This window comes from Stegodyphus dumicola, chromosome X2, assembly GCF_044657685.1.
Source record: "Stegodyphus dumicola isolate Sdum_Otavi_A_Nest chromosome X2, ASM4465768v1".
NCBI lineage: Eukaryota > Metazoa > Arthropoda > Arachnida > Araneae > Eresidae > Stegodyphus > Stegodyphus dumicola.
The window spans coordinates 33,849,666-33,859,058 of record NC_140781.1 but is presented as its reverse complement, the minus strand read 5'-3'; positions in this window follow the sequence as shown (position 1 = coordinate 33,859,058).

Genomic DNA, 9,393 nt, shown 5'->3' with positions numbered 1-9,393 from the left:
ACTTTCAATTGCAAATTATTTCCTTAATTCCCTTTCTAATTCTGAATATGTTCTATAGGAAAAATTATAATGATTTGATGTGGCTGTTTATCACTCTTTATTAGCCAACGCGAATGTTTCTCAGTCTCTATTTAGCCTTCAACGGAACAATGAACTTTCAGGGCTATTTGGATAAAATAACCTTTTGCCCTCAAAGTTCTTCCCTTAAGTTTCTAGAACTCACACTTTTTGCCTTTACGTACGTACGTATTTACGCAGTGGGTATTCGTAAAAGATATTTACGAACTTTATTTCCTTAAATATTAACCCTAGATAACCTTTTGCCCTCAAAGTTCTTCCCTTAAGTTTCTAGAACTCACACTTTTTGCCTTTACGTACATACGTATTTACGCAGTGGATATTCGTAAAAGATATTTACGAACTTTATTTCCTTAAATATTAACCCTAGATATACTTCCATTGAATATAGATATCCGAGTCCAGGGGAAATATTTCATCAGATTTTGAATAAATCTCTATTGATTTCAAGGGCAATCAGACACAGGTTCCCCTTCCTCAGAAGCAAAAATCTTCTTTCAAAATCTTTACTTTTCGCTCTTGACGACTTCGAAAACGATAGAGTTTTATTCAAAATCTATGTCAAACTTAGGTTGCTATTCGCTTAATTTTAAACTTCTTTAATGTTTAAAAAATAAATAAATAAATTGAAAAACCTTAGCATTACAATGGATTGAAAAAATGTACGATTTTTATAATTATTTATTATAATATATCTAGCCAATCACTCTTCTGAAGAGAAGAGTAAAAGGAGCTCAGTAATTTATGAAGAGAACTATGAGTTGATAAAATAGAATCAAATAGGAGAATGAAATATTTTCGTCAAGAAAAACAAAGATATTTCTACATTTTTTATTATTTGAAATTTCACTTATTGTGAGTTACTTAAAACACGTACTGTTTATTATTTGACAGTATTAATCTGTATCTTTCTTTGACCATTCCTGAATTTCTGGAAAAAATTCTAATTATCCATGAGCTTTTCGAAAAAACGTTTATATTTTCAGATTCTACAAGATTTTCCGGATAACTGGGAGTCCTACAATATAAAAATACATTTATTGCGATTCAACTCTAAGGTACGGCTAGTGCCCCCCTCCACAGGCACTCGTAACTTGGATCAACTGTTCTATAATAGTTCCTTATCGAGATTAAAAACGCTCTGAAAGCGAGCAATTCTCCATATGCTCACTTGTAGAGTCATTAGGTTATTTTTAAACCAGAAGAGATAAGAAAAGGAGCAACTTTTTCGCCGGGAATCGAACCACGGACCTCTGGAATACGCGTCCGCTGGCAGACCACCACACCACGAAGGCATGCCAAGAAGGCGGGAGAAATAACTTATATACTCTTCGTTTTAAAGGGCGATTGGGGTTTAGGGGAACCAGTCGCCAAATCCTGGGTGTGGAGAATCATCATCCACCACCCTTTCCACCACCCTTTTAGTTCGGACGCCACTGTAGTAACATTACGTATTTTTGGAAGCAGGCAAGAGGAGAAATGAGAAACGCCTTCGCCGGGAATCGAACCGGGGACCTCTGGAATACGCGCCCAGCGTGCAGACCACCACACCACGAAGGCATGCTAAGAAGGCGGGAGAAACACCTTATACACTTTTTCTTTCCCTGACTACGGAGAAATCTTTCTTTCTAACGACCACATGAAAGTGACTATTCTTTTCTGCAATCACCAGAAAGGTTGATTCTGTCTCAAGTCCCAAATATAAATGATGCTGTCGCAATCCATTTGTCTCAATTAATATCTACGTCCAAATAATATCTGAATATCCATTAGTCATATACACCCAATTAGTAAAACATTTTCTGAGGCAAACCGTATAATCGTATGAAAATAGTTTTGAAACTGCTTTTGGGCGATGCTGTGTAGAGGGGAAAAACACCTAACTTTTGACATGATCCCTTAAAGCTGAATAGTCAATAAATTCATTATATTAAGGGAATACAGCTAATAAAATCGTTTTCATTAAAGTGCAGTTACAAATTTAATAACAAACATTATTTTATTAAAGACGGAATCACTAATCATTAAAATCAAAAGCTTTTTCTCTGTATAGCTGCCCTCTTAATTTATTCTAAATAATAGCCTTGGAAAAAATAACTTGAAATCAACCTCATCACAGATAGCAGATGCTCATAGGTCAATCTGGCATTTTTTTTTTTTTATTAATTTTCAATTCTGAAAAGGCTCTTCACATATAAATGTGTTCCCGGCTGAAACGATTAATCTTAGCGCAAAAATTCGTAACTGAACTTATTTATTTTTTGACAACTGCGAAGAAAAATTAATTAAATCTGAACCTCCAAATCTTTGAATAAGATTTATGTCACATTGTGAATTAATCTGCTCAATTTATAAATTTTTTGGTACGTTCTTCACGTTTGGTTTTAACGGTTGTAGTGTTCTAGCTAAAATAAAGTTATTTGAAAGCTAGAACCTAGTAGAACTGTGAAGGGACTACTTGCTATGTTCTGTTTGAGTAATTAACAGCACAAACGATGGGTTAAAAACGCTTTTATTTTAATTCAAATATATTTATAGACGGCCCTACTTGGGCGTACAGCAAGTGAGCACTTATGGCTTGAACTTAAATTAGAAAACGTAAGACTAAACTAATGTTAAGTAGAATAATCACACCCTAAGCTGCACAGAGTCGTTAAAACGCGTAGTTGACTCTTAGTTGAATTCACCGGCGTAGACTAAAAAGTATGTAATAAGCGCGGCTCTAAATTAGCAAGCTTTAAATCGTAACAGCAACGTGGCCGAAAACAGAACACGCTCAAACTGAAGTAGCTCAGATCTCAGCTTAAATAGTAGTTTCTATCCTATTTTGCATAAAAAGTAAAACTGGAAATTTACTCTGGCAGGTAAACGTAGGTAGGAAAATAAGGGTGTGAAAGAAAGCTATTTCCAACAAAAAATAAACTATTAGAAAAATAATAATGCAAGACTCTACACGGTAATGAAAATAATGCAGACTCGGACTTCAGATAACTAAGATCTTGAAATACTTGCAGCGTCGTGTTTGCAACAACTTGAAATTTATTCGAGGGCTGCATAAATTTGCTTTTAGGATCGCACGCAGGTTCCCAGTTTGAGATTACTGGCATATTTGATGTTAAACCAAAGAATGCATTTTTAGGAAAATATAATGGGCTTCTCAGTGGAACGGTGGTTCGGTATACCAGGGTACTTGGGCCGGAGGCCCTACCCCTTGTAGAACAGTTGGACGTTTCGAATTATACCAAAAAATAACCTGGTGATGAACTCAAATGTATTTTGATGAATAGAATAAAAATTGTGATGACAAGAATCATCGAAGATGGACTAAATGTTGGGAAAGCTGTACAATATATTGGGAATATATTGGTAGATTATATACGAATCGATCGAGACTGTTTGCAAACATTTCTAAGGCAAGTTTAATGCAGAGAGCTACCGAAATATAGCGGTTATCTTTTAACATTTTCAAAGCTACGGGATGGGATTCTGAAAGCTTTAATTTTAGCTCTCTCAGAATTACCTTTTCTTTGTTAACCGGAGCTGTCACCGATGAGTTTAGTGAGAATATTCATTAGGAAATTTTGCAGTCTCTCTATGGTGTAACTGCTGCTGAGCCTTAAAAGAGCTGGTTTGGTCTGGTTTACTTAATTATGGCCAAGTACGTGAGGGCTATTTTTAGGGGAAAGGGATGCCTTTGTGGAAGTCTTTCTGAAGGAAATTGGCTTGCATTGCCTTGGGAAAACTACGAAAACTTCCAGGCCAGCCCGTTTGCCTGGAATCGAGCCCAGATCGGAACTACCAGTGTTTAGCGACTTTACCGCTCAGCCCCTTTTGGGACCCCTAAAAGAGCTATTCCTCAAGCCTAAAGACTTCTTTTAGCTATAAAATTTATAAATATATTAATTAATGTATGCTCATATGAGCTCTGACTATGTCGGCGAAAATCTCACGTGGTAGGAAAATTCCGTTACGTATTTGAATTCAGTATTAGAAATACTGTCTAGTTCGCATATTTTGATTTGTTGAATAGAAAAAAATATAATGTTTTTACTTTGTATATCCAGTCTGTTCAATGAAATTTGATTGGCCCTAAAAGAGACATATGCACGAAACGACCGTTGAGAAATTATGAACCTCTAGTTTAAACTGGGATCCAATTAACTGTATATCGGATCCATACTTCTCCTTACCTATCTATCTAAAACATCTGACACACTGTAAAAAAATTCTGTAACATACTAAAAAAAAACTCATGGAAACTGTGATGCCATCGGTTATTTGAGGTTATCGGTTATCATTAATTCGTAACGTTACAAAAATTATGCCTGTGAAAGTTACAGATCTTTTTCTTGTAATATTACAGAAAATAGTTATATAAGTAGAACACGTTTTTCTGATGTATGAACCCAAATGATATATCTGTAATTGTTAAAGACTATTTGCTTGTAATATTACAGCAAGTAATTAAGTAAACAGAATATATTTTTCTCATGTAAAATCCCAAGGGATACCTGCAGCCGTTACAGGTTATTTGCTTGTATTATTGCAGCAAGTAATTATGTGAATAGAACATTCTTATCTTATAAAAGACTCCAAAGGAAGTTACTATAAAGGTTATAAATTATTTGCTGCTAACATTAAGTAATTATGTATGTAGAATATATTTGTCATAAGTGCAATGCTAAAAGATATATCTGTAAAGAGAGTAGATATTTTGTCTAAAATTATGTTTATTGTAATAAAACATGTTGAATTCAATATGGTTGAGTAAAATAATGGTCTCTCTCTCTATTTTGCTTTCAAATTACTTCAAAACATCTTTCAAAATATAACTTACCAGTATGGATTCACTCTTTTAAAATAATTCTACTTTAATTAAACTTAGGAGATAATATAATCAATTAATCAATACTATCGATATTTAGGATATAAATTATTATTAACTAACTTTGCAGCAATTGCGCATGTAGTAATAACTTGTTTTCGCACTAAATGGATTTAAGATCATACAACATTATATATATATATATATATATATATATGTTACCGTGAAAGACCGAAATTGGAGAATGTCGACTTTCACAGGACAATATCAACATTCACCAAATACGTCGGTGAAAGACCGAATATTTCACTACATTCTTGTATATTTGGATCGTCACCGGTATATGTCGATACCGGTGACATATACCGGTATCGACACAATCACAGATATGTTCTGGTGAAAGTCGAAAAGAGAGGTCATAAAGTGCCATATTAGTTTGAGTTGTTGCAATAAATAAGATTTGAATCACATAATTTAGTAAGTTTTTTATTACTGTTATTTTATTTTCTCATTTAGAACGTACTGTATAATTAAGTAAGTTTTTAACTTCTATTATTTTCCTTTCTCATTTTGAATGTATTGTGTGTTTTAGGTTCTCATGTTCTTATTTCAAGTCTCAAGTACGTTTATTCGCGACTGAATTACGGAGAAGAAAATATAATATTGTTATATGTTCAACATTCACCATTAGTACATGGTGAATGTCGACATTGACCGGTGTAAGTCAGAAATAAGAGTATTTGGAAAATATTTCGGACATACACCAAGAGACTATGTGAATGTTGACATTCACCGGTGAAAGTCGACATTCTCCAGATTTCGGTGTTTTACCGTAACATATGTTTATAATGCAAGCGAAGCATAAGAGACTATTCTTTAAAATCAACCAATTCGACCTCACAGTAGCATTAATTTGAAAGATGTGATATGGACCTTTCAACAGCATTCAATATAAGTTTCTTTTCAAAAAGAAAGATTATTCTTTTGCACAGTGTTTTTGTTTTATGAAGAGAAACTTATGCCCGATATTATTGAAAGTCTTTCAAATTATCACCGATCTGAAGTTGAATTTTGATTAATTTAAAGTTCAAATAAAACTTCTTCTGCAGTAGAAGTTTTCCATATTGAAATTTTGGCATAGTGTTAAGAAAAAAATACTTCTTAGGAAATACTTTGCAAGATCTTCAACAATTTTTCGCAAATGTAATTAAAAAGATCATTACGAATTTTAGTACTTCACTTCAACTTTCATTGAGCGATGTCATTTTTTAAATGCGTGCATTTTAAGTGACACTGACACAAATCCCTCGATATAATGAAGCGAATCTTAGGAAATCATCATCAATCTAAGTTGCAATTTGCCAATTTAGAGCACAAACTGACGTGCTTCTCTTCTATATATTAACTTTCATGGATCCTTAACAAAGAAATTCGTTAAAATTTATAGGTCCAAAGAACATGCAGACATTTAAACATGTTTTTTATGATAATTCATTCTTCTATTACTGGAAACAAACAAAAAGCAAAGCAAAAAGGTCATTATTGACCACACAAAATTCGAGTTGATTTTCCTTATCAATTATTGGCTACGTTATCTGCGAAATCTTTTATTTAAGAAAGGGTGAATCTTTTTTTTTTTTTTTTTTTTTTTTTTTATTTGAACAAGCTTCTTAAAACTTTTGAAGGTTTTTTTTACAGCTAATATTTCAGTGCTTTAGTAAAAATTGGTATTATTTCAATAAATTCTGAATTAGAGTTCACGTGACCTCAAAGTCTAAGAAGTAACTTATTGTAGCAGCAAAAAGTAAACAGCCTTGGAAATTCTTCAGTATGTTTATGAGGGGAACAGGTTTACTTCTGTAGGTTGTTTTAGATTCTGTTTGCATATTTAAAACTTTTCGTATCTGGCCGTGTCATCGTCAGGGGGATGTTTCACGCTGCCTTTACATTTATAATTAGGAGTACATTGTGTTGTTTTTGCTTAAAAACTGTTTTATAATTTGAGGACTGTGAATTTTGATGAGATTAGTTCATTATAAAAGGATTAAGTTTGGCTTGAAAGTATCTTTTATGAAATGTTGCTTAAGTGAAATAAAAATGCTATGAAATCTTCGGAAAGCAGAAAATACTGCACAGAATCACTCTAATAGATGAATAAGAACTACAGAAAACTAAGTCTTAATTAATACAATACTTCTCTCTGAAAAAAGGTGTGGTGTGGTGTGGTGTATTTAATTATGGCAAAGCACACTAGAGCTATCTGCCTAAGGGGAGGGATGCCTCCGTGGAGGACTTTCTTAAGGAAACTGGCTCGTATACACGTTACACATGGAGAAAACCACGAAAACACCCATGCAGCCAGCCCGTTCCCGGAATTCGAACCTCAGACTGAACTACCAGTCTCTGTGAAAAAAGAAACTTATCTGAAACGAAAAACCTCGTCAGGCTGTAATCATTTCGATTCAGGCTTATTTTACTATATTTTTACTTCGTTTACCAATATGCATAAACAGGAAAAGTGATAATAGTAATTCGAAAGAAATTAATTTACTTAATAAATTAATTTACTTAATAGCAATGTTTAGTTAAAATTAGTTTAATGTGGCTATAAAATTTACAGACCTCTTATAACACTGATATTGAATTCCCAATCTATGCATTTTCGTTAGACGATTGATTGTGTAACCAGGATAGATAGTGGGTGCATAACTGCATCTAAGCAGTTTAATAGATTAGCAGGTGTGATATATGCTATCCTACCATACATATATTAGAACATTTTTGTAATTAACATAAGAACAAATTTTAAGTGTTATTTATGATCCCGTAAGCATGTGATTTGAAAACAATTCAATACTAGAGTATAGTATTAATTTTATTCTTAAAAAGTGCAACAGCGAAATTAAACCTGTTAAAAGAATATGGCATATCGCATTGATTTTAAGGGAAAACATATTATACTATTAATGGTTAATTTAAGATTTTATGTAGTTAAAGGATATTTTTTTCGTCTTACTTAATAAGTAATAGGAGAGACATTAGCATATCATTTTGTGTGCATAATTGCCTTGCACTCTTAACTATGTGCATGACTGTAAAACTGTATTCAAATGGTTGAAGATTGCATAAAAATATCAGTTTAAAAGAAATAACCAAAGACTTAAAAGCGCATGATAATATGAGTAAGAAATTCTCGCAGAAAAAAATTGTTTGTCAGACATTAGACTCGTACTAATGTGTCATAAAGAAGTGACAAAGGTTTGGCAAAATGCCACTTCGAAGACCAAGTTAGCAAGAAGACACCAAAATACAGTTTCTAAAGAGATATTCGTAAGTATATTTCGTCTTCATCAGATGGACAAATGACTCTTCGAAGACGAAGTTAACAAGAAGACAGCAAGACATAGTGTAAGGATCTTAAGTTTTACTAACGTTTATTTTATTTTAAATCTTTACTATCACTTCTTATTTTCTACTTCCGGCCAGAATTATAAGCGTGAAGGAGTTTATGCAAAGTTGTCTGGCGAACGCCAAGTATTTAAGTGTGGCCTTTTTGCCAAGCAGAAGAGAGGAAGCCGTGAGTTCGAAGCAGGCCGCTTACCTTAGAAGTTACGCAGTTGCTACTTTGCCTTCCAGGCCAGAGGTTTTAATCCTCTTGATAAATTAAACGTATTGTAGTGTTCACAGTCTCTGTGCTACATACGCTTCCTGTTATTATAAGGCCAATCTTATTCTAAAGTTAAATTAGAGTTTAGTTTTATTTTGATATCTTTTAAGTTAGACCCCGAGTGGAGGGTCATTGTATTCCGAAGTACGGAAGTCATTGTATATAAAGAAAAAATAAAGGGTTTTGTATACCCTTCGTCTGTATCCTGTCTACTTACTACAATTAGTGAACATAGCTTTAGTAAGCTCTCTGTTCTAGTCAGGTCATTGTATGTTTCCGAAGAAGGTTAGAAGAAACATTGAACCTGATAGTGGCGCCCGACGAAGAATAACCATGGCCGAGTTTCAAGAAGAACCTGTGCTGCCTGCAGAAACAGCTCAGAATCCAGAAATGCCAGCTGCCGCCCTGGAAGGATTTGGGTATATTGTCCAGACCATGCGCGCTTCGATGAAACCAGAAGCAACGTTTAATGGAAACTCACAGGTAACCAGTTTTTTGGAAAAATTGGATGACCACTTCATGCTCTACCCCGTGCACGAGTTTCAAAAAGTTACCTTAGCTACCAGCGCTTTGAGGGGCCAAGCGCTTAACTGGTTCAAATGTATCGGCAGAAGTCTCTTGGGTCAAGCAGGAAGTCCCACCTATACCTACGAAAATTTCAAGACTGCCCTACTAAAAGCCTTCCCTGTTGTAAGGGATCGTGCGAAATTAGAAACAGAACTTTTCAGTATATATCAACAAAGAATGGAAAACATCTCGAGTTTTATTTTAAGAAAAATTCACGTTTTCAAGCTCTTGTATGGAAACCGTCCGGATCCTGAAA